The 27,968-nt window shown below is 34.7% G+C and overlaps 1 protein-coding gene across 1 annotated transcript in view; it reads right to left on the reverse strand.

Moving 5' to 3' along the window:
* The window catches only part of LOC117315470 (talin-1-like), a 103,058-nt gene extending 86,603 nt beyond the window's left edge, over positions 1 to 16,455 (reverse strand). Inside the window, exon 1 of the mRNA XM_033869674.1 lies at positions 15,804 to 16,455. The gene's annotated coding sequence lies outside the window, so the exon portion shown is untranslated. The remainder of the gene's footprint in view (positions 1 to 15,803) is intronic.
* Positions 16,456 to 27,968: the final 11,513 nt, after the last annotated feature.

Genomic DNA, 27,968 nt, shown 5'->3' on the forward strand with positions numbered 1-27,968 from the left:
GAAATCTGAACAAAATTTCAATTATGTAACGAAAACCTTCTGTCATTACATCAAGTTTCTTTTTTGTAAATGTTTTTTTTTTTTTGCTAATTTCTAATTTTCTCTCCAACTTGTTTTCCCAGACTGACAAATCAAACGCTGGGCGTTGATGAATTGTTTCTCTGTCGCGACACATGCACACTTAAAAGATCGTGAAACGCACTCGAAAATTGAGTGCCTCTGCACGCAAAGGACACACATGCGAAAATCAATACAAATATATTTAGCTGAAGATGTTACAGTTAGATTTTTCTTCATAATCAGGTTTGTTGAACTGAGGATAATCGGGTTAGACAGTTAGTTTTAGTGTCCATCCAATCCTAGTTAATGATTGGTCATATAACACAACATTACGACCAGCGTGATTGTTTTACTACAAATGGCTGAACAAGTGCACACTTCCCTGTACCGATATCAACCTTCAGAATTACAACAAATAAATCATAACCAGATGATACCATTTCAGTGAGAAGCTCCCTTCCTCCCCCTCAATAATGCCTTCGATTAAGTTTTTTCAGATAGTAATAATGATAATCATAATTTGAAGTTCTTATATATCGTTATACCACTCACAGCAACATTGCCATCTCAAAGTCGTTCATAAATTATTATCTGTGTCATCGTGCCTTATCCAACCAGCCAATGTCTTTCTTAACTCCCTGGGGAACCTACAGCAGGAGCTGCCATTTCGGAGCATACAGCCGTAGCTGCCATTTTGGAGCTAACAGCCTACAAATATCATTTCTTGCACTGCCCTACCACATACTCAATTAAAGCTGAGTCAACTTGTTCAAGGATACATCATTGTATTATACCAACATCCCTACTCCAGCTTAACAAGGAGACAATGAGCGCAATTTTCCAATTATTGAGTTAATAAATTTTGTGTTCGACATTTCCCCCATATTTTACCATAGCTCCTTATCTCAGTCAGTAGATTTTAAATGTCACAGCTACAAAATATTTTCTGTAAGTAAGTTCAGCTTGCAGAATTTTGTGATCTACCACAGGGCTAGTATTCTAAATATGAAATTAAACCTGTCTGTATAGACTTTTTGATATCAAGTTTCCATTATATTTTTTACATCAATCTCTTTGATAGTTTTTATTTTCCACCACGGTAAATTGAAATATTGTAGAAATAAAATAATTCAAATTTGAAACTGATTATTTTTCAGACGTGTGTATAAATCAATAAATATTTCTCATAGCTAGTGGGTCATCAGCTGATTAAATTACCAGTATACAATTTCTACAAATTGATGATAAATTCCAATAACCTTAACAATATATTCAACAATCATAAAAAAAAAAGAGAAAATTAGCCAATACACAACCTAATGTGTTATATGGAGACTAAAGGATGTACCTTACATTACTGTGACATGGGGACTTAAGGGTGTATGTTACCTTACTATGACATGGAGACTTAAGGGTGTATGTTACCTTACTGTGACATGGAGATTTAAGGATGAATGCTAACTTAATTACTATGACATGGAGATTTAAGGATGTAACTTACATTACTGTGACATGGAAACTTAAGGATGTATGCTACCTTACTGTGACTTGGAGACTTAAGGGTGTATGTTACCTTACTGTGACATGGAGATTTAAGGATGTATGTTACCTTACTGTGACCTTACTATGACATGGAGACTTAAGGATGTATGCTACCTTAATTACTGTGACATGGGGACTTAAGGATGTATGTTACCTTATTATGACATGGAGACTTAAGGATGTATGCTACCTTAATTACTGTGACATGGGGACTTAAGGATGTATGCTACCTTAATTACTGTGACATGGGGACTTAAGGATGTATGCTACCTTAATTACTGTGACATGGAAACTTAAGGGTGTATGCTACCTTACTGTGACATGGGGACTTAAGGATGTATGTTACCTTACTATGACATGGAGACTTAAGGATGTTTGCTACCTTAATTATTATGACATGGAGACTTAAGGATGTATGCTATCTTACTGTGACATGGAGACTTAAGGATGTATGCTATCTTACTGTGACATGGAGACTTAAGGATGTATGCTACCTTTATTACTGTGACATTGGGACTTAAGGATGTATGCTACCTTACTATGACATGGAGACTTAAGGATGTATGCTACCTTAATTACTGTGACATGGGGACTTAAGGATGTATGCTACCTTAATTACTATGACATGGAGACTTAAGGATGTATGCTACCTTACTGTGACATGGAGACTTAAGGATGTATGCTATCTTACTGTGACATGGAGACTTAAGGATGTATGCTACCTTAATTACTGTGACATGGGGACTTAAGGATGTATGCTACCTTACTGTGACATGGAGACATAAAAATGTATCATTATCATAATATGTGACACTGAGATTTTCAGTATTAAAGAAATGCATATTGATTAATGTTTATGACACACAGAAAATGGCCAATTATCTAATATTATCAATCTGTATTTTAATGCAGATATTATTTATAAAGCAGTACAGAAAAAATACTGATTAAAAACATATATCCTTTTTTTCCAAACATAATTTTATAAATTCAATTAAAAGAAAATAAATATTGGTAAAAAATAAGTGTTTATTTTTACCCTTGGAATTTTTTTTTTTAAATTAAAAATTTACTTTCCCTCAGGATGAATAGAGAAATTGTCATATTGAATTTCAGAAGCCAACTTAATGAATATCCCGTCCCAGTAAAACCAGCTACACAACTTCTCCTCATGAAGATCCATTACATTATGTTTTCCCTCCACCACCGTATAAACCAGGGAGAACAGTGAGCCTATAAAACATCATACAGTCATTCTATCCGACATAAAAACCTACAACATGAAGCTAGTGTTCTTCAGAAAAAAAACATGTACACAATGCCAGAAATATTTACCTCTGAAGATTGTGGTGTTGGGGCGGAGAACACATGCTGGTCTATTATTCCAAATGACAAAAGTGTCCTAGTATATACCAGTATCACCAGCCCGCTACGCTAACCACTACCGGATAAGTGGCTGGTACTATACCACTGTAGCTTTTGTCACACAGAAAAAACGACCACACTATATGATGACACGATGATTGGCGTTACTGAACTCTTCCATAAATATATGTATATGTTAAACAAGTTATGTCGGGAATCTGTGTATAATGATTGTCAATGTTTCAGAAAAGTTTAAAATTTCATATAGTATTTAGAATATTGTAGCTGTATCAGTTCCTATTTATCAAAAATGTCAGCTTTTATAAGCAAACAGAAAATATTGTGTAGCAGATTCATAGCTCAAAAATATTCCTTTTTCATCCCTGAGTCAGAAAATTTTGTGCAGCAGATTCATAACTCAAAAATATTTCTTTTTCATCCCAGAGTCCACCAGACAAGCTTGGTTACGATTACGCCGTGATGTAGAGTTCTACGATTACGCCGTGATGTAGAGCTCTAGGATTACGCCGTGATGTAGAGTTCTAGAATTACGCCGTGATGTAGAGTTCTACGATTACGCCGTGATGTAGAGATCTACGATTACGCCGTGATGTAGAGCTCTAGGATTACGCCGTGATGTAGAGCTCTAGGATTACGCCGTGATGTAGAGCTCTAGGATTATGCCATGATGTAGTTGTGCAGCATATTATTTTAGGATTGTTATGATACACTAAATGACCAATTTCAAAATCAAATCTCTATCCTGAAGATCTGTGATTTGTTGTTCTTATCAAGACTCATTTATTTATAGAATTCCCTTAGAAGCACAGACTTACCAAACCTTTGATGTCAATATAATCAGGAAAACATAACTCATATACAAAGTTGTTAGTTTTCAGAAAATCAAACTATCCCCACTCAATTCCCTTTATCCAGCTGTCCCATCTCCCCCGCTTATCCTCCACCTCATCCCCTTTTCCCTATCCTCCACCTCATCCCCTTTTCCCTATCCTCCACCTCATCCCCTTTTCCCTATCCTCCACCTCATCCCCTTTTCCCTATCCTCCACCTCATCCCCTTTTCCCTATCCTCCACCTCATCCCCTTTTCCCTATCCTCCACCTCATCCCCTTTTCCCTTTCCTCCACCTCATCCACTTTTGCCCATTATCCACCTCACCCAAGTTGCCCCCTTGCAATTCCTAAATCATGAATTTCCTAAATCATGAATATTCATGAGCCTTCATGGGTGATCTCAGTATACATACATGTGCACTTATCAATCAGCCAATGAAAACTTTCGATTTATTTTGTCCCAACCTTTGACAATCAACTTCTACCCAAAAGTCATATATGTATTATGTATTAAAACAAATACCAGAGGACACCATGTTTTATACATAATGTAACGTAAATAAATGGTTATATTAACAATCAAAATGGTGAAAAATTCAACCAAAATATTCAACACTTATAAATGTATATGCTCAGCTATTGTTTATATAATTTAATTTTGTATGAAACACGCATTTTCATTGGCTGAAATAATTTTGTTATACCTCCATAACAAATTTTTTGACGTTGCGAAATGTAACGTCATTTTTGATTGGCTGATGACGTTGCGTAATAATTTAGCACAGAAAAGAGTTCGCCAAAGAAAGTGAAATATCTTGGTGTGTATAAGACGAAATTAAATTATAAGAATTAACATAAATTATTTTTTCTGTTATACAGTCATAACATAAAAAACTGGAGTGTACTCTCTTCATAAACCGCTTCGCGGTTTATTTAGAGTACACTCCAGTTTTTTCTGTTATGACTGTATAACAGAAAAAATAATTTATGTTAATCCTTAAATTATTTACAACGTTGAAATAGAAATTAATGCGAATCTGTATGTCACATTTACATGTTACAAATTCAACCAATCCCTGAGGTTGTCATGAATATTCCATCCAATCAGGAATGTCTAAGCCCTCGGAGACCCCACCACATGTATACATAGATATTTATAGTATCGGGGGACCAAATTGACCTTATTTAGTTAATGTCATTAATCATCATACGCTTTGTACGTGTACTGTATCAGATAATTTTCTGTTCATCTTTTATTTTATATGCATAAAGATGAATGAAGGGATCTAGATTATATACATGATAAAGTTTTGGAATGGAATCCATTTTTTTTTTAGATATTAACCAGAAATATCTGTTTATTTTCAACTTAACAAATGATTTTTGCAATCTTCAACTTAATGAATCATTTTTTGCAATAAAACAAAAGAAAAAATTGTTGATTAGAAATTGTTTTAGTCAATCCATATCAGGAAAAATGCTTAAAGACGCCTTTGATAAAATGGCCAAATAAAAAAAAAATATTAAAGTCAATTCATCTTTCAACTTACAAAAAAATGTACATAAATACAAAACATGTACTTTAAGGTAGGGAGGTCAGTAATTGTCAATTCTGTTCCCCATAGGAAAAAGAAAATCATGCATGTAATTATATACAAATGGGCCACTTAGAACCATTACAATTACAAACACCTAGCAATTTCGGCTTTCAACAAATGTTCCGTGCTCGTAGGCATTTGGAGCCTCAAGAGAAGATCGAAAATGCATCTCATTATGAACAGCTTGCCATCTGTCGAACTAGCCAAGTATATGTGACCTCTTTATTCCACACATGTAATAGCCAATTGTTCTATGTATAATCTAGTCATGGTTTCTTAGGTATATTTCGGATAAAAGAATCTTTTGTGGTATATCTGCAATAAAAAAAGAAAAGTTTTAATCCATTTTTACAGGTTTTCTCTAAAAAAAACAACCCATCAGCTATTGAAATGGAAAGACACTGCAATATGTCACTAGGCCAAATAAAGTACTCAATGGCCGATACTGTTGGAAATCTTCTACAGACCATTAGAATAAATGGCCCGGAATGTTTCTAAACAGTAGTAAAGTCCTGTGCCCATAGATGTCGCAATGAATTATCAGCAGAATGGTCCGGAATATATGTCACTCATCTGTTCCTAGAACACAGATGTTGAATGGATAGAGTAAACAAATTTAAATAAAGAAGGGAACCAGCATCTTACATTGGTATGGTGCTCTACATTAAATCTATCCTCCCCAAAAAATCATCAGGTTCTTTTTAGAAATTATTCATGAAATACTATCCAATGTCGGCCAATCGTCAATCCCGATAAATCCTGTCCGTCGTTCCAACGAAAACCATGGCCGGTTTTATCAGATTGTTGATCGCCAAATCCTAGACTTTTTAATATGAATGCATAAATATATGGATTCCGCGGACTTTCCATCAGACATGGAATGCGTATGAAATCGACATGGAGAACTTAACAGTCTAAATGGCTGTACTCAGCCAAACCTAGTAAAGGCCTATCAATGGTTTGCATGGACTGTAGGAGTTTATATTCAAACATAGTTTGTTCTGCATAAAACAAAAGATTAAATCATATTTAGAAAAGATTTTCAGCTTACAAATTGCTATTTCACTGACATTTGTAGAAATGCAGACTCAATATTGTAACAATTCACAAAAATTTCTGATTTATCCCATTCAAATTAAAAGATTCGCTTATTCAAAAGCTTCAAACTTCAGTAGGCAATATATTTGCAAAAAGAAAAAGAAAATGATGAAAAAGAAAAACCCTAATGTTTTATTTACAACCAAAAGTCTGCCACATTGAGACAAACATTTGGAACCTAAATATGCTATGTGAATATCATTCCGACAAAATTCTTCATTGTAAGATGGTGATCGGACAATATCACAGACTACACTCAAATCCCATAGGGATCAAAGTTCCAGTTTCAAGGAAGGCCAAAACCCAGAATTCCCTGATTTCTGATCACCGTAAATGCCTCATTTACATAACTGTAAGCCTGATTCTCTGACAAAGCATCCCCTTATGAAGCAGCGTCGACACGGCTCCCTAGGGTTTCCATTAATTTGATTATCGTCATATTTCTCTACTCTGTCTTTTGATGTACAGCATTCTCTGAATGGTAAAATGGTCTCGATTCCATTTGATGACGAAGAAAACGAGACTAGGCTACTCAGCTTGGAAGATTACGATCGCGGACCTTACAGTGAATTACTGATCGAAGCAGTTCTACTGGAATTCTGCATACAGAGGACCATCAATGTAGCAGTCTGCTCCAGTGGAAGCCTTGTTGTATTCAGTCGTGATTTTTAAATAGCCATAAAAATATTGTTAGACTATTAGCTGTGAAATTTGATGGTGATAATACTTGTGATGATCCAGAATACATTAAATCTCTCTGCCATTAAATCTGTCTACAAGTTTAATAGATATTTTATTTGCCAGACTTCCAACATAAATAACAATTCATCATGCTAATATTTCAACAGTTTTAGGCATATATAATGTATGAAAAACACAGAAAAATATCTAAAACTGAAGGAATTTTTTAAGTTTTTATCAATAAAGATTAAGTTACTAATTATAACTTTAAATGCACATTCAGGTAAAAAAAGAACACCTGGAAGAAGAATGAAATTTTTCACAAATCACTGCTAAGAAAGCTTCCTTTTGCTAATCAACTGAAATGTGTTAAAAAAATAATTCAAATTTGAATCATTTGTAAAATATGAACAATTTTCACAGTGTATAATAACTTGTTAAAACATTCATATGACTAAGAATTCAGTCATAAAATTTCATAATTTCTGTAATGCTACATTAACAAACATAAAATATCGGGGAAACCTTTTCATCCGATACCAAACTTTTAATGGTCCTATGCTTCAACTTCGTATCATGGAAACCAGTATCATGGCCATTTGATCTGGATCCCCTGGCCGTTTTGTAAATGCTTTGAAAACAAGCAGAGTGAAATTACAGATTATAAGCCTAATCGTGATCAATTTAGCTGGAGTTATTGAAATAAATACCGGCAAATTAGTGGCATTTAGATCCAGGCTTTATGCATTAATGAAATAATTCCCCTCCCCAGCCTTCTGTGATCCATCATCCATGAAGAGGACATTGATGGCAGCTAGCTAGCCTTCAGAGTCCTCGACCTCAATATCGTCCCTCCCGCCTTTTATTTATGCATGAGAGTCATACTGCTGGCATTTACATCACAGAACTAACGCAGCCTCATTTTCAATATGTAAAGTGTCCTTCTGTGGCGGTGAACTTTGGTTGGCATTTAGTCCTGAATTTTGTATACTTGTCTTTATTATTAATACAGCAGAGTGTTACAGTGCGATGTTTTTACTCCAATAATGTATAGAATCGGTGTCTTTACTTTAAAAGCTGAATTAAGGTTAACAATTTTGTCATACAATTGTTTTTCACCAATTAGCAGATGATAACTGCTCAGTGTATTGGCGTTCTCTCTATAACCAACATATACTGTCATTCAACCAAATTCTTCTTCCTTTTCATACATTTTGCTACTTAATTTCTCATTGTATCAAACGGTTACAAATGATATAGAGTAGAATGCTGAAAATCCAATTTAAACCTATTTCATCTTTTCCCTCCTTACTTCTGCTGTCTAGATCAATTTCATTGGTCATTATAAATAAACTCACTCATGGGCATTAGAGCACTGTTAATCTACCGCTTAACATTATTCAAATTTTTAAACAGCCCATCATAAACTTCGGTATAAAAGGAAATTTTAGCAAGGAATTCTCAAAATACACTAAAATTTTGTGTTTTTTAACTGAAATTTATTTCGGTATTTAAATCTCTGTAATTGTCCTGTGAGTTGTACATAATTTTTAAAGATTAAAATAGGTTGCTGTAGAAACACTATATAATATATGTTATAGACATGGATGTCAGCCAACAGGTGTAAGGACCTTACGATGAGTCTTGTCTCCACACTGTTGAAGAAAGACAAAAACTGATCTCAAGAAATAACACAACAATGGCATGATATCTTCAATGACATTCTTCCTTTTTCCAGAATTATCTTTTCTATAACCAAAACCTATTCTGTACAACATTGATTTCTTCTCGTCCATTTAGCCTGTGTAAATATATGAATCAATGAAACTCCCTGCAATGATGTCCAAGTACATGCCGTTCCATTACAGTACATCACTTTACACAATTTGTACTCCATGCTTGGCTGCCTGTAGCTAAATACCATATTTATCCACAAATAAGATATCCCTTCCCAGAACTGAGCTCTCCATCTGCATTTTTGCAGAATCATAAATTTCGAAATAGTGCACAGAAAGTGGTTCATAAATAACGCCTCTCCAAACTTCAATACTAAACTTTTACTAAGGGAGGCAGGCTTTAACAGAATATATGGTGAGCATGAATATTTTTTTAATATTCCCATAAAACAATTTACTTACAAGTAGACTATCCGGTAAGTTTGGTACAGTTTCATATAAAATAGTGTTCAACCATTACTTCAGTATCATCGCTAGACTATACCCATGTAATCCATCTTTGCATAGCTCCAATCGGTCTCGTGGGGATACTAGCATATTCATGAATTATTCATGAACCAACTCCAGTAATCTGATTGGTTCTGTAGATATAATGGCTACCGAAATCCTAGCCAATCAGAAATGTAGTTTAATATGTTCTTTGGTTTGTTTGGGAAGATGTCGGATAACGAACCATGCCGACACATAGGCAAAGTCGTCCAGGTTTACCATTTCTATTTTCAAAACGAAGAATAGTTTCATTAATAAGACACATATTGATTGGTCAATAAAAATATGAATATTCATATCAAACTGAGGCATTCAGTGAAACATGCAGAAGACTTTGTGGGGGCCCACAACACCTTATTATAAACAGTACTATATATAAAACACACATCGATATCCAAGGCAGTCACTTTCAACATTTTAAAGATCTAAACTGAATTTCGTATTACAGTGAAAATTCTGTTATATTCTTACATACTTCCTTGTAAGTGATCTTTAAATGATTAGGTATATTTTGTTTATTGTCCTATTAAGGACGTGCCAGGTTTTGGAGGTGGAGGAAAGCCGGAGTACCCGGAGAAAAACCAACGACCTACGGTCAGTACCAGGCAACTGCGCTACTTGGGTTTCGAACTCGTGGCCCAGAGGTGGAGGGCTAGTGATAAAGTTTGGGGACACCTTAACACTTGGCCACCACAGGAAAATTTACTTTATTCTAATGGTGACCTAAAATGTACATGGGTACTTATATAGAGAATAAGATTTTAATTATGTTAATGTTAATTTTTTGTTGTCTCTAAATTGTTCACGCTTACATCCACAAAGGTCATAAAAAAACAGATATGACATCAAATTTCCACGAAAATATTCAGACATAAATCATTATGATGTTTGGTTGACAACTACATCTATATTCGGGCCATGACGGTATGAGACTGAACTGGTGGAAAGGCTACAAAACAATCATAACACCATTGAAAATTCACAGACAAATATGATTCTAATGGTATGAACTTTTTACATGCACGGTTTCTTCCAGCAAAATGTTTTAGTGCAGAAATATACTTGGGTCAGTGTGTGTTACTGATAAGAACAATGACGGGTATATAATTAAATTTAATGTCTGGACATCCTTGATACAGATGATCTTTATAAATCGATGTTTTCTACCACTTGGCTGCGATTGTGAGATGGTATTATTCACGAATCTGAAAGGAGGTCTGCAAATGTCTTTTTTTTTCTAGGAAAAAAAACCCCAATACATCGTCATTTCTTGTACAATTTTGTGATCGTGATCTGAGCCAATACCAATAACAAGAAGCTGAGCAGTCGTCATCCAAGCTGAATAGCACACAGCAGCTCCGCAGTGAAGGGGAAAATCATTTTTGATTGGTGCATCATAAATCGGTGGCAAAATGGACCCCGATTAAGAAATGTACGGCGATATTAAGACATGGATACAAACATTCGTATCCCATGAGTATCACCAGAATTTTCCCCCCATACAGACAATCTAGTTCCCACCCCTTTGTAATTAGAATTGGCATCATCTTTCATTGATCTGGACTGATCCACTACAGATTATAGGGTGGAGAGGCTATCTTGTCTGTGTCTTGCCTAATTTACTGGTATTATACTATTGGAAAATGACAGCATCCATCACCATGATATGGTGATCAAAATTCATTTCCTTGATGTCGTCTGTCAACTCCGCCTGACATCTTGTTTACAATGAGAGATATTTTGAGGTAGCAATCTCTACACTATCATAATCATGTTAAGTCAAGTTTCTCCCCCCTTTTTTATCTTCTTCAATTTTCATGCCAAAACTCAGAAAAAAATATTGATTCAAAATATAAAACCTTAAATTATTACCTACAACTTTATGCAACTTTAAATTTTGACACTTAAAACATTTTAATAGTTTCACTTTTTCATCTGCTTCCTTTGAAAAGTGAAACTAAATGTATACATGTATGTATATGATTAATCCATTTTTCTTTCTGTATAATCAAACCCTAAAAATCCTGCTTTGACCAAGTGATCAACCAAAAATACCAAAACATATTTATGCAAATCCAAAAACTTCTGCCAACATTTGGTATCCAAATTTCAAAACTTCTTCAAGAACTCGCCATAAAATTGACTGACATGGCCGAATTAAAAATATCTGATGTTCCCCCATGGAACATACACATAAATGATTTTAACTTTATCTTTCTCCAGAGAAGTAAATCCAGTTTGATATTTCCTAAAGAACACAAATCCTCCTTTTGGGAATGCATTTCGAATTATCATTTTCATACACAACTTTACATAGATGATTCCAAAGAAGGTGAGAAAGTGGTTGCAGCTGTACTACTAACTTCTGCATATAAGTTGTACTACCAGACTGCACCTCCATTTTTTCCACCGAAGCATGTCCCATCGGTTTTGCCCTCGACCATATTGATGAACACCACATCAAAAAGGCAATCATTTGCTCTGACCCCTGTCTCTTCTTCAAAATTACAAAATCCTAAAAATAAACCTGCACAAACCCTTGTTTTTCAAAGATCTTGTATCTCACAAAATGTAAAATAACAAAATTGTTGACAGGGAAGCATGAAATGCTTTAAATCTCCAACAAACAAATATCAAACGGCCATATACAGATTTCAAACCTGTTATCTCTACAGCCATTCAAAGTAAATGGCAGCAACGCTGGTCTCTCGAGACAAACTTTTTAAAGTACAACCTAAACTTAAAACATCCATTCCCAGTGGGAAAGATGGTCAAGAGGAAGCTGTCCTCTCTCGGCTCCGTACTGGGCACACATATCCAACCAAATTGTTCATTTTGAAACGAGATGACCCGCCAACATGCCATGAATGTGACACCCCAGTTACTGTGGAGCATTTTTTGATCGAATGTTTCAACTTTAAGTACATTTGTAATAACTACTTTCGAGACCCGGATTTAAAAACCCTTTTAAGTTCCATGGCTCCAAAGGCACAATTTATAAATATATTAATATATTTGATAAATACTCCGATATCCTTATACCTACCTCACCCCCTTTGACCTTACATATCTCACATAGTCCACATCATATTTCCCTTATCTCTTTTATCATTTTAACCTCCTTTTTATTCTAATGATCTAAATATACTATGCAAATGTTTCAACAAATAAACCTTTTTATGATCTGATTTTGTCTTCGCTACCCACGACCTGTATGTTATATACCCAATCATTGCAAACGACTCATACTGAAGTACATTTCTTTTACCAGTATCAGGAATTGTGATAAAAAACTTGAGAAATTATCAAACTATTAAAATGCCTATATAAATTACAATTTTGGGTCAGTATTTATAAACAAATTTTTATCTTTAATGACAAAGGGAAATAGCTATACACAATGATTTGTATCTGATTTGTTTGGGATTTTTTTAATTATCAAATTATTTTAAAAGCTAATTACTGAAGAACAATCTGGGGTTGATATTTGTTGATATTTCTAACTTTGCTATGTAGCTATGTTGAAGCATTCAACATTTCATTTATGATGATAAAGGGGAATAACTCTATATAACCATTTTTTTCTTAATTATCAGATTATTTTAAATGCCAATTATTGAAATACAATATAGGGTCAGAATTTGTGAATTGCTATGTAGCCTAGAGGACCTTTTCTTGTCCTATAAAATGACAAAGAGCTTCATGCATGGTCATGATGAAATAAGTGCCCCATCTTTCCACAATGATGTTGAATTCCCTACACACTAAATTAAGTCAACTGGTCTTTCCACCATCTGCTTACACTAGGCCCCTATCATTTGATAAACAGATATTCTCATTTAATGCAGGCTTTTAACTACCATATCAGATGACAAATTGGAAAATCTATAACAGATTTTTTTTTCGTTTAAATAACTGTTAATTTGTATCGAAATCTTTGTACACAGCTATATATACATATAATATCAAATTTTGATATTGGATAAAAATTTATTCCTTGTACTAAGAATTCTATTTCAAATGCAAATGAAGTGACAATTACACAGTAAAACTTTAACAAAATTGATTTCAATCGACCAGCAGGAAAAGTTCGTTATAAACCCAAAATTTGATAAATGATTTCAAAATATGTGAGACTGAGTGAAATATGGGGTTTAAATTCACTTCATGGTAAGTAGAAATTCTTATCAAGCCTGTTCATCTGAAGAAACTTTTACATATTCTGTTTGAAAATATTCTTTTTAAATATTTCCTATTTGCTTCATTCTTTTGGTAAAACAGTCAAATTTTGCAGCATAAAAACCTGTTGATAAATAAAAGTAAATATGTGAAGGCACTAAGAAATTACTATTGAACCAATAATCTCATAATATCATTTTCATTTGCATAAAAAGTAAAAGTCTAGTCACGATTTCCAGACAAATATTGTTTAAAACCAACTGACAAAGGACCATAACTCTGTAAAAATTACACACAGCATATGTTATCAGAATCTAGTATATGAACACTGAAAATTTCACATCAGACACAACAAACAAAGGGCCATAACTCTGTAAATAGCACATGACACTGACAAATTCACGTACATCAGACACAACAAACAAAGGACCATAACTCTGTAAATAGCACCGTGCTTTGGACACTACTATTGAAGAGATATATAATTCTTTTAACTAAGGTAGGAGCGACTCTTTCAAATCCTGTCCTAGATTCAGTAAACTTAATGCAGTATTCACTTAAAAATTAGAAAAAAAAAACAAAAGAATCTTTTTTTAAAAATATGATGCAATTTCAGTGTTAAGTTGTTGATACCATAAGTTACATGTCTGTGACCTGTGTTTAACACGATATGTACCAGACTTGATATGACACAGCGCCACCTGCTGGAGAGTTCTCGTATCTCTCCAATATGGGCCATAATGGAATGACAGCTTATTCCCTAATGCAACGAAAGATTCCAACGTAAATTGTCAGTGTTTTTATACACAGTACAAAACTGCTATTCTTCCACCAAGCCTTTCCACTAAATGTAGTTGAATAGTTCTAATGCAATATATCATAGCTGCACGGGGAGGACAAGTGTCTTTTGCTCTCTGGCAAAATTCGTAAATTAAGTTAGGATGTTTTTAACACAGATTGTCCGGGGAAAAGTCAGAAGCAGTATCTGAATTATTGATAGGATACCAAATAACTTTGTTTTACGACTCATTTTTACGGCCAAAGAATCATGGACATGGCTTCCTACACTGAACTTGGTTATAACACTGGTATTGATAATGTAAAATACATGATACAGCAACACCTATAGACACTCAACAAGAAACTTTATAGTTTCTCAAAAATCTACTTGTTCGAATTTCTCCTCTCCTGTCCTCGTGGAATGAATATCCTATTCCAGGGGGCCATTCCATAATTTTTCTTTTAAAATTGGCCCACTATGGGAAGGATAAGGAAATAGCATCTGCTATTATTTTTTCTGGAGTCACTGCCCAATAACTTTCTCCAAAAACTTCCTGATTAACACATAACCTTAAAGTCTTATTTTCCAGAAATCTTGTATTTTTTTTTATTGACCTTTATTTATTACTAATAGTTTATCAATTGAAAAACGAGGAAATACTTGATGCGTTAAGGCGGAAGAAAATGTTTCCTTGTTTAAGAAGGTTTCTATACCGGTTTATAAATTCTTGTATAGATATTATACGATATACATAAAATGTTACTGAAGAATGAAGACAATCTTATGACTCGCACCCTGACCTGGCCTCGAACTCACTATTTATGGCACTTAATCACCAAGTCAGAGATATCTGCAGGTTATACCACTGCACCATATCCACATTTTTAAATATAGATAAGATTATATTATCATGCACTTTGATGATATAATGTAATGATGCAAGTTTTTATTCAGTTAATAACTGATCATAGTTCACTGGTAAAAATTTAATTTTCCCTTCTAGAACCTCTCAGTCTGCCCTTCCCCTCACACTTGTATACTAGTTAACAGTATCTAGATCCACCCCTCAAGCTCCCCAACAAAATTTGTCATTTATTCTTCTCTTCCATCTAGATTTCGACACAAATATTTCTGTCAGATAATGAGCTCTCTGAGTAGCAACACAGCCTTCAATTAATTGTACAAAGCTGATCCAATTTTTTTTTTAATCTTATTTAATTCATTTTTTATACATGAGATGTCATTTCAATTTGATTTTCTTTTTCAATAAAGTTTACAATAGAAATTTCAATTCATACCTCATCAGGTCCACATAAGAATCCTAACACACTTTTGTCTCTTTCTCAAAAAAACATATTATTTCATATCTAAGAAAACAAAACTCGGACATAGAGAAATTCATGCATAATTTTGAAACTCACCATAGAAACCGTCGCTGTTCATTACCAATGATGTGAAGGACTGATAAAGATGGCAGCACCATCTATACTCTCACCAACGCCCATTTTCCAATTATACTTCTATTAGGTAGGAGTGTTTCTAAACTTTTTTCTAATTTTGTAGTAAATGTCTACTTTAAAATCTTCCTCATTCAAATCCTGTGTTGGTGATATTTTGCAACTGCTGACGCCCATATTCAATAGCTCACAGACCACTTCCTCTCTTCCTGATGAAAGCGATGAATTTGATCCGTCCATGAGAGAAAATGTCAGTTGTTCAGTGATAAATGTTAGAAACATGGATGGATTAATTACACACTGAGCATAAAATGTCATCAACAAACTAATCAGAGAATTGTCGATCTCAATATTTCTCATCACAGACAAACACACTACTGGTATCAATGTTCAAAATGTAGCATAAAATGTCCGGAATGGAAAATGCTCGGCCAATGATTTTTTTTTTCCTGATATAAAAAAAAAAATCCTATATAGAAATCATTCAAAGTGCATATATTAAGATCAATCTTTTTGTCCAGAAAGTTTTTAAAAGCCAGTCTATACTTTTCATTTTATCTTTCCGAGAGAACAGTACCACTCACAAGTATATAGCACACTGCAGCCAGCGTCAACTGGCACAAAAAAAAAATTCTATGGAAATGTCCCAGTATGAATGGAGCAGCCTCTATCACCACGATAAATACACAGAATGACTCTGGTCCAAAAAATTCAGTACTACATGTATCGACACAGTGTTCCAGTTATGTAGAGACGGCTGTCGCGGTTGGTTGAATGGCGTGGCGAGCATCAACATGCTTGAATGATTCCCATAACTATCTAGATCAGAGACCAGAAATATTTCGATGTTTCCAGAAGTACTAATTTGCCTGAGTTTATCAATTATCAGCCTGTGTGTTCCATTAAAGGTCACAGAACCACATAACGATCTCCCGCCCTAAAACAATAGGCCCCGAGGTGCCCTTACTGCTCAAAGTCCAGCATAACCCTAGGGAGTCATGATGGTCCTCCACAGACCATGTGACTATGAACAGGAAAACGCCCCTAATCCTTGACAAGTCAATAAACCTATAGACAGAATACACTCACATTCAGTCGATGTGGACGAATCCCTACAAGTAGTACAGCCCCTTAACTCTTGTTTGCTATGAGCCTTATAACTAAATCAGCGTTACAAGTGAATGACCTAGACTTTTTCCACGAGGCAGCAACTTCCTCATGCCTCCATTTTAAAATATATTATATATAGCAGTTGTAAGTGTCTCCATGATTTCTATGTCACTCTTTCACAATTAAAAACAATATCTGGCCAGTGATATATGCTCCAAATTCTCCAACAATACACAGCCCTTCGGGTCCATCCAGAAGTGATCCAGGGTACCTAGGGATCTGTATACTTTCAACAGTTGCTAGGTTTCCAACTTTTATCTGTTTTGCCATTGATTTAAGGCAAATCCCACAAACAGCCCTTAGGGATCTAGCAATAGAGACATTATAACCAGTGGCCCTCATATGGTTACTCATGGTCCTCAAAAGTCCTGAAAGGATAAACTTGTAGGCTATCAGGCCTCAAAACCAAAAGTTCACGGCTATATTTGGGCGTGTCACAAGAGCATATGTAATGTTAGTACACACGTGCATGTTCAAGTTTTTAACACTTTCACTTATACATCTATATGAATAATTACCAGTCACTGTCAGCCATGCCAAATATCTAATAGTAAGCTCTGATGAACTGGAGCTTTGATGGCTGTCCACAGCCTCAGCATCCCTCATCTCTGCCAAACAGTCAATACACGCCCCCTGGTACACACATATGTATTCTATCTTAACATGTGTAACCATTAGTGCTTGGCCCCTATATAAATATTGTGGGGTTCTATAAGAGGGAGATTTTAAAAATTATTTACCAGGTACAGTCAAACTTTGTCATCTTAAACAATCGTAGTTTAAAGATCCTGCCTAACTCAAGCAATACTGATGTTTATAGGCAGTAACAAATCTATATACAATATACCTGGTTACCTTGAATACTCTATCTCGGACAATAAGATAACAAGGTTCAATTGTATCTAAGTATTTGTTTATTCATTTATTAATTCATTTATTTATTCATTTATGATTTTTCATCATTTTACATAACATACATGGTTTGAATAGATTTTTCATAACAAAATTCAAGCACTTTCCATCCACTTTTCCAGCACTTTTTTTCAAATTTCCAGGTGCACGTTTTGTCCAAACTTGTACGGCATTGTAGGAACATTTTGGTATGTTGTCCTTTAACTTTCAATTTCGTGAATCTTTTATATTTGTGATATAACTTATTTTAATGAGATAAACATAGACTTTTATTCTTACTAAATATGAATTATAACAAGATTTTTATGAAATGATTTTTGAATTAATAGCAAAATAATCACATCACAAAATAAGCAAAATGAAAAACGACTTTATCTAATAATATTAAATTTTCTATTTCATCATTAAAATCAGTGATCACTGTGTTGTCGACTTTAGACTCTACTCTACAATGGAGTGTTGAAGTAATGCAGTCAGGACGTCCACACAAAGTTCATTCCTCGTACAAACATGAATAGTTCTAGTGCAATCTCACTTCCTCCCTATACAATTATAAACCCAAATCTCTCACCACAACTTACAGTGTAAAGTACACTCAGAATCTCCACACCACATTATAACCACTTATTGTGAACACTACGACATCTACACAACATGGCCATTGCAAGTACAGTGGGTACTATCAAAAAATATTTCTCTTAATCATTTGATATAATTTCACTTTATCAGATTTTCTTGAATCAGTGTGATAACCCTTAGAGGACATTTAATTACTGTTTTCTTTTTTCATTTCATTTCTAAGAGGCCAATTATAATTTTAACCAGGTCCGACCAGGAAATGATAAAGAGTGGAGGATCAGGCTTGTGTTAATCAGACACTGAAGAAATTGCTCAAAGTTGTCGTCAATCCTATTTGTATATCAGATCAATTTAATTGTGTTTATAGTTGTTTACTATACCAGGTGTGAAGTATGTAAGTAACATCTTCCAGGTAAATCTTTAAAATCTGTCATATTTCCATCTCTCCCACCATCTCGTATCCCGTATAACATACCCCATTTCTTCCATAAACCCCAGGCCCCACCCTCCACTTATGTATCACTATCATTATAACCTTGCCCACACCGTTCTGAAATCCCCCTCCCCCACCCACAATATAACCCCTCAACATCCCCTCCCACACACACAATTGTATCATTGTAACCCCCCCCTAACTATCAACACTTCCCCAAACACAATCCTATGGTTAGAACCTGGCCCACTTCCTTCTGTAAACCCCCAAAGCCCCCCCCCCCCCTCCCATCCCCAACCTTACACCACACAATTGTATCTTTATAATAATCTGTCACCCCCTTCCATAACCCCCCCCCCCCCCTCACAATCCCCAACCACTTCTAACCTTCAATTCAACCCCCTCCCCCCAAACACACAATTCTATCATTATATATATAGCCCTGTTCCCTCTAGTTTTTTGACATCTGCAGCCTAACAAGTGTTTCACTAAGGGTATTGGTTAATACTGCTGACATAGCAGTTTCTGTGTGTGCCATACGATCCATCATATACATGGTTAGAGGTCACATATCTACACAATGATACAAGTGTATGTAAGCTTATCTACAAACGTGTCAAAAACCTTACCAAAGACGACTATAAACTAAAACTTAACAGGATAATTCATTAATCAACAGGGTAATTCATTAATCAACAGGGTAATTCATTAATTAAATCTACACTTTATTATAGCTATTCTTTCCGATACAGTCAAACTTTGTAATCTCAAGCTCTATCACTCGAAGACTCTGTTGAACTTGTAGTTAAAAAATCAAATCTGACAATAAATATAATATCAATTTGGTTATACCAACAATATTTCAATTCCGTTACAACAATCACCAATTTTTTTCTATAAATTAACCAAGAATTTAATAGAAACAATATGGTATTCATTTTTAGGATCAAATCTCAACCAGAAAAAAAAAGTTCTTCGTTAAGTTAATTGCTCCTTGTCAACATCGTTAACAGTACAAATTACAGCAGGTGTTTGTACTACTTATACTTATTAACATTACATGTAATCTAAAACCTGCACCCCTAGCAAGATATTCAAAGGGCGATAACTCCGTCAAAAAGGTGATTATATGGAATGTTAATTAAATACAACAAATTAAGTCCAAAACATACAGATATATGTTTAAGCAATGTATAAAACTCTACAACTCTGGCGGGACAAACAGGAAGACAGGGTGCAAAAAACCCATTAACTGCAGTTGAATCAGTAGATTATCATGGACCAATAGTTTAGTACTGAATACATATGATGAAGATGGTACAAGTTTGAGGCTGTAGTACTAGCAGTGAAATTTGTGAAGATGGAAGCCGTACTTGGAATGACAACACAAAAATCAATGAGTACTATAGAAGCTTTAGCCAAGTTTTGACAATGTCCATATGCCGTAAAAATCCATATCTGCTGATGTGTTTATAGGAATAACATGCAATAGAGAATAATTTGCAACATTGCAATTTTTGTAAGACAAAAGAACAGTTCATTATGAAGTAGATGAGATTCAATGTTTTATAAATTCATTCTCAGAAAGAGGGATGGCTACAAATTACATATTTATTATAGTTTTTGTCATACATGCAAAGGAACATCGATTAGGCAAGACCAAAAATTGTGTGTTTCTTGTCTCTCGATCTGATCCTTTTTTTCTGTATACCCTAACTAAAGGCCAAATGATTATTTCATCAAACTCTTCAAGTCAACGCGATATATTTTCATGGTAACTATTCCAATTTACAAGCCTCGACACAAAATCTACAACATTTCCTAATCCGCTTAATTGCACATCAGACGTGTAAAATTATCCTCTTCAATGACACTGGCTATATTACTAGAATGCCAAAGCTTATCAAAGACTGGTGGAAATGTATACCCATGATATTTTCAATCAAAAGATTTAATATTTCAAAAGGAACTTTCACATAGCGACCTACAGATAGGTTCTCATCATCCAAAGAACCAATAATATAAACTGGACCCATCACATCTGACATCACATTTCAATACTACTTCCATAACAAACATAATGGTTGTCATATTTCCACGCCTCAGATTACAGACAGTGAGACACATTTTTGGTACAGGATATAGCAAATTGTCTGCATATTTGATTGTACCCAGTGACAACTGTATATATATGCCAGCCAAAAGGTCTAGGGACGCCATCTCATACAATGCATATGCAATTACACAGGCCTGAACTTTGTGTGGTATGGTAATGAGCCACATGCCTAATAGCCCACTATTAGCTTGGCTAATAGCTGATCTCGGGATAAAAACCCTCAGTAGAGAAGTCCTATGTAAAACCCACTGACCAGGCGAGGCGTCAAGGCAACGCAATCATGGGAGCAACAACAAGAAACAATGTTTCAATATTATGAAATAAAGCAAGAATAGCTTAGGGGCAAGATTTTTTTATTTTACAAGAATTGGGAAAGGTTATTATCACTATTAATATTGTTGTAAGTGCATGGAGTGGTCTTATTTTGGGGGAGAAAGTAACCCGTGTACTTGGTAAAACACACCTAGTCAGACAGGTGACCCCCCCACACCTTTTCTCATCTGATCAGGGAATAATGATGATTTACATCTGTACTATTGCTGAAAATCCTATTTAAGTTTTTCGATTACAGGATAGTATGTATAAAGGAAATCCTTTTTTTTTTTTTTTTTTTTCAAAAGCCCTGAATTTTTCCCCATTACCGTCATGACCCAGTAACAACCAACGAGACACAACTTGGCAAAGGTACTGCTTCAATGTTGTTAAATTCCGGACAACTTTTTGGGAAAAAAGTATATAACAGCCTCTGAGCACAGAACAGAGATGATCCGGTGACATCTCACTAGTACTTCAAAATTCTGTCATATAAAGATTTGAGAGGAATACAGGGCTAGTTAAGTATCTACACACTTGTCTGTTTAACAGTGACTAACACTTCTGTGACCAAGGTACAAATGTGAGCACATTGTAAGTTTATGAAATAGTGGCATGTGAGTTAAATAAATTTATTTGTGAGCAAGTGACTAGTTGAAGAACATTGTGCACAAGTGACATGTTGGGGAACATTGCAAGTTTGTGACCATATGACAAGTTGGGGAACATTGCAAGTTTGTGACCATATGACAAGTTGGGGAACATTGCAAGTTTGTTAGCAAGTGACAAGTTGGGTAACATTGCAAGTTTGTGAGCAAGTTACAATCTGGGGAACATTGCAAGTTTGTGCGCAAGTGACAGGTTCAAGAACATTGTGCACAAGTGACAGGTTGGGGAACATTGCAAGTTTGTGAGCAAGTGACAAGTTGGGGAACATTGCAAGTTTGTGAGCAAGTGACAGGTTGGGAAACATTGCAGGTTTGTGCGCAAGTGACAGGTTGGGTAACATTGCAAGTTTGTGAGCAAGTGACAGGTTGGGAAACATTGCAGGTTTGTGCGCAAGTGACAGGTTGGGGAACATTGCAAGTTTGTGACAATTACTTACAAGTTGCTAAATTAAATTGTTTCAATAACCCAAATTCCCAAAATTTGCAGTTAGTCCAGAATATTTTCTTCCAAATTCACAAATTTTCTTACCAAAATGAGACAAAAAGGCCCCGTCCCAATCCAGTGAAAAAAGACCTAGTACTATTTTTTCTTCCATCATCATTCAAGAGTTTTATGTGGTGAGCGATGTCTCTCTTTGAGGGGAATATAGGTTATCTTATAAGCTCAGGCTATGAGCTAGCAGTAATTTCCTTTTAGCCTAGTAGTAGGATGCTTGCCTTGAGAGCGAGAGGTTACTTGTTCGAACCCCAGCAAGGGCAGGGTATTTTTCATTACTCCTTCCTTATACAGAAATAGTTTTGACAAAGCACATGGTATTTTTCTTGTTTTATTTTACATCCAAGATTGAAAATTATAACATGAATTCAGAAAATTTTCCATTTTCTGTAAAGTCTTCATGTTGAGATGGTTATTACTCATTTCTGTATGTGTTTTCCAGTTTAGACACAGTCCAGAGATCCCAAGTGTACACAGAATCCGTGTTATCACATTTGACCTTTTTGACCTCTGTCTCCCTCCCGGAGATAACAGATAAGATTCATAAAGATAGGAATTATCCTCAGCTGTACTTTACCTACATATATATTGACACATACAGCTGCAATGCAAACTTTTTATGAATTCCCCCTTATGTAACCCCCTGGACCTATGATGACCCCTCCTGAGGCCCCATTTTTAAACCTGGGGTGAAGAGATTTGATAAGAGATAGAGACTTGCTCAGGCCAAGAACCAACTGATAGTGTATTTTAGTAGACACTATAGCCTGAATACTGTTACAGGAAAATACCGATCAAGTTCTGCCAAAATCTCCATAGTGCAACAAGTGGTTTTTTAATGGGGTTCACAAGGGGATATTTTATTCTTTATGTAGTTGCATTATTTTTTTCGGCATAGCTGTATAATTTTCTTTTGGCCCAGATTTGACGCGACAGGTGGCGTTACTGGTCAAAACAAAGTATGTGATTGGTCAATGTAGCGGTCAATGCAAAATACAGATATGCAGTTAAAAACGAAACAAAGTTAAGATTGAATGCAAGCTGAATAAGTGGATGTATCTTTTCAAATGACACATTAATAAAATTATATTCCTGATTCAGATGCAGTCTTATTATCACCAAAAATGATTCAAACTGATATAATTTTGTTTTCTGTACTGAAACATTAGTTTGTTCATTTATTTCCCCAGCAATTTTATATTATAACCACCAGCATTAAAACTATGCCGTTTATCTTTTTTAAAGATATTACTTGCTTTCTTTTAAGTTAATTTCACACAATAATAAAAAGCTGAGAAAATGTTGATTTTTGTTTGCATCATTTGCTATACCCTGCTCTCCCCAATTTTCGAAATAATGATAACCACACAAATATGATTTATGGAAAATCTCTATAAAAAATTTCACCTCGAAATATATAAAAAAAAACTCATCTTCCCTCCATTTGAACTTGCTTGAAAATATTTTTAGGCTAATAATAAGAATACCAATCACCATAAGACTCGGATCATACAACTTATTATAAACGACCCAAGGCCAATTCATTACTGCTCCAAAGGGTAAATTTATATCAATACCTCTCCAGTAGAAAATCAGCAACAAGGGAAATGAAAGTAGGAAATTTGAATAATTAATCTGTCTACCCTGATTTGTGATAATGGCCTCTTCCTTGACTGATCTGGGTCATTCTATTGATGTAAAGGAGGAATGTGAGTGGCTATAATATTTCACATTTCCGTGGACTCATAATTACAGGAAGTGATTAGGGGACACCAGAAGAAAGATTATTATTCATTTTCACATCTGAGCCTGTATGGGCACCCTCAGGACAAGAGTACTGATACATAACTAATGCTGATCCTAAGACTAGTGGGTAAGACCAATGTCTGTATTCCAAGAAAACAGGTATTTGTCCTAAATGTTTCAAATAATAATAATAAAAAAGGTTTTTAATATTCTGAAAATCCATCAAATGCAAGAAAATAGGGTTATATTCCCTATAACAAATAAGACTTGATGAGGAAACTCCATCACATCATTGGCCCTTTTTATACACCAAGGAAACTCCGTCACACCATTGGCCCTTTTTATACACCAAGGAAACTCCATCACACCATTGGCCCTTTTTATACACCAATCAGAATACAGATCACCAATGTTTTGTTAGCCCCTTTTTTTTGCTTGACAATTATAATGTGCCATTTAACCCTTTGCCACATGTAAGCGCCTCTGGACGCCTTTACCCCTTGCCACATGTAAGCGCTTCTCGACGCCTCTGTATTATCTCCATGTAAGCGCTTCTCGACGCCTCTACGTTATCTCAATGTAAGCGCCTCTCGACGCCATGCCGGTTCGGTAAACTTAAGACATGGAAAATCCCGTGATTGAGAGCGACACCTATCTGGAAATCCCTGATACTATTTTAAGAAGATATCAATGCATCGACCAATCAGATTTGTACACATCATTCATACGAAAGTTTTTGAATAAATTAACCTAGAAAGTGTGAGTCATGAGTGTACAAAAGTGTGACAACAACGAGGCGTGATGGCGGCTGTGGCTACGATTTTGCGCGACGTTTTTGACGACGATGATGATAATTTAGAGTTTGATGGCTTTGGACCTGAATACATTGAGTCAGATATTGATCTTAACGATGTTCTAAATGAACTGTCAACAGATAACGAGTCCGAAAATGAGGAAGAACGGCGACTAGTTGTACCGCCGCCATTAGGTAATGTTGACCGAGATTTTTCGCCGATCACAGTAAATGATTTTGTTAGGGAAACGGGGCCAGTACTTCCAGAAACTTTTGATTTTGATACTGCAAGTCCCATTGATTATTTCTACCTTTTCTTCAATGAGAATCAGTTTTCCACCATAGCTCGACACATTAATAACTACGCTCGCTGGCATTTGAAAAACGAGGGTAGATTTGACCCGAAATGGTTGGATACACATTCCTTCGTCGCGACATCGGATATAAAATATTCTAGGCTTATAAGCCTGAACTGTTGAAATATTCTTGTGAAAACTTTAAAAATTCAGTTTGTTTCATTTGGGAGTTAATGTTGAATCATTTCATGTACAGGAATTCAAGGAATTATAAATTACATTGTCAAAATATTTTGAAATTTTTCTGTTCTGTTTGTATACAGCTGATTTCGTGGTTATGTGTTGTTGGTTTTATAAAGAAAATAGCACAGAATTAAAATTTAAGAAATTCTGAACATAATTGTAACTTACTAAAAATGTCTAAAACAACTATTTCACTTTCAAAATTAGGTTTAGAAAAATTAATCAAAACAAAGCTTAATTTCTCAAAAACTGCCATTGAGATGGTGTATGTATATTTCAGTCAGCGCGATAATGTTGCATTGCAACAATGTATCTTTGCACTATTGGCACAGAGTGCTGAAGTGTTATAACCTGCATGTGGCAAGGGATTAAGCAAATTTCACAAATGTTGCAGTTATCTCAATTTTCTCACAAAAGGAGACAAAAAGACCGCAAACAAATGGATTATCTACGATCCATTACTGAGAAATGCTCTCCATTTAAAATTACTCAAGAAAATCACAGAAAATTGTAAGTTTGACAACACCGATATTCTCTGTATAAAACCTCAGAAACAAATTTGCTGTTAGTATAAAACAATTTATTACATTTTTACCAGTGAAATATCAAAAATTATTCATTCTATAAAAGTGATATTTTTCACTAGTGAAAAATATCACTTTTGCTGATTTGACCAATCAAATAAATGATTAGAAAATACCAAAATAATTGACCAATCAGAAAGCCCAACATATATGTCAGCACCTGGACAGGGGGAACTACTTTTTTTGTTTACAAATTATCGCTGTAGGCCTAGTTAGCATACGGGGTAGGTTTTTCTTTGATTAAAAACGTAATAAACAGAATATCTAACAGTGTCTTCAGTAATACCAAATATATTTCACTCGTGTGGCTAATACTTTAATATTTTTAAAAACATCAAATTATTAGCCACACTCGTGAAATATATTTGGTATTACTGAAGACACTGTTAGATATCCTCTATATGTTACTTTGTGACAAAAATTATAGATTTTTTTTACCTTGGCCTCATCGACAACCTCTACATTTAACAATACTGGAATAGAGAAACTACGTTTAACTCTGCTATTGTTGGTATAGAGTGATGCATCACTTTGTGACAAAAAACACAAATTTTTTTTAGTATGGCCTCATTGACAACCTCTATAATTATAACTGTCAAAAACATCTGCTTGAATGATCAATAGCTAACAGCAGTACATTTTGTATATAAATTGATATCATTATAGACCTTAAACACTTATTTACTTGTATGAAACAGAATTTTTCTTCTTTTCAATTTGCTTTCACTGATAAAGTTTTGTTTAAAAAAAACAAACAAACAAACATCTTTTTAAACATAATACAAATACATATGAAAATATGTCTAATCTATCTATTTTTCCCTTCTTGTTAAACTTTGGTGACATATTTTGTCCATTTTCTAACTTGAACCAAGAGAAATGCTAATACAGTCGAATCTGTCCAAGCGACCATCTCTATTTAGCGACCCTCTGTTCTAAGCGACCATTTCAATTCCTCCCGAGCGTTTTCGCTATATATTTTAAGTCTATTAAGCGACCCTCTCTTTACGCGACCAGCGACCACAATTTTCCGTTCCCGTGATAAAAAATAACTCTCCAATAAGCGACCAGAAGTCTCCAAAATGCCTTACATTACCATTTTCGCCTTAAAAACACCCAAGTATTTTTACTTTTCGTGCAAAAGGACGGGAGATGAGGCGAAGTGACCGTCTGGAATTCTGACGATTTTCAGACGTTTTATATACGATATATCAATTTGCATGCGAAAGATAACAATAAAGGAATGCATAAACAGTTAACTTACTGTTAAATCGTGATTTGTTATCTTTTTGAGACATTAAAACAGATATTTGCCAGTGAAAAAGTCGCCGTTTTTAAAGTAGGAAATGCAGGAATGTAAATAATAATCGGAGCGGAAATCCGGACCAAGATTTCAGGAATTAAAAAAATATATATAAATAATTTGAAAGTAATCTAATTAACCAATGAAATATATTTCTCATGTTAAATCTATGTATTTTGCTTTGCTGAAAGAATTTCAAAAAATACATATAGTGATGAAAAATTAGCACAGTAATAATTATTAAAAAAAAATACAAAAAAAAAAAAAAAAAAATTGTTTTGTTTTATTCAAAGTGGTGGTTCATTTTTCATATATATTATAAATCATTATTGCCAATTTACAAAGCAAATAAAAAGCTTATGAACATTTATTAAATTTAAGATACCATCTCTATTAAGAGACCACTCTCCATTAAGAGACTGTTTTCAACTTCCCTTGAGTGGTCGCTTAATACAGATTCGACTGTATAGTGATACAG

Source organism: Pecten maximus, chromosome 17, assembly GCF_902652985.1.
Source record: "Pecten maximus chromosome 17, xPecMax1.1, whole genome shotgun sequence".
Classification (NCBI taxonomy): Eukaryota; Metazoa; Mollusca; class Bivalvia; order Pectinida; family Pectinidae; genus Pecten; species Pecten maximus.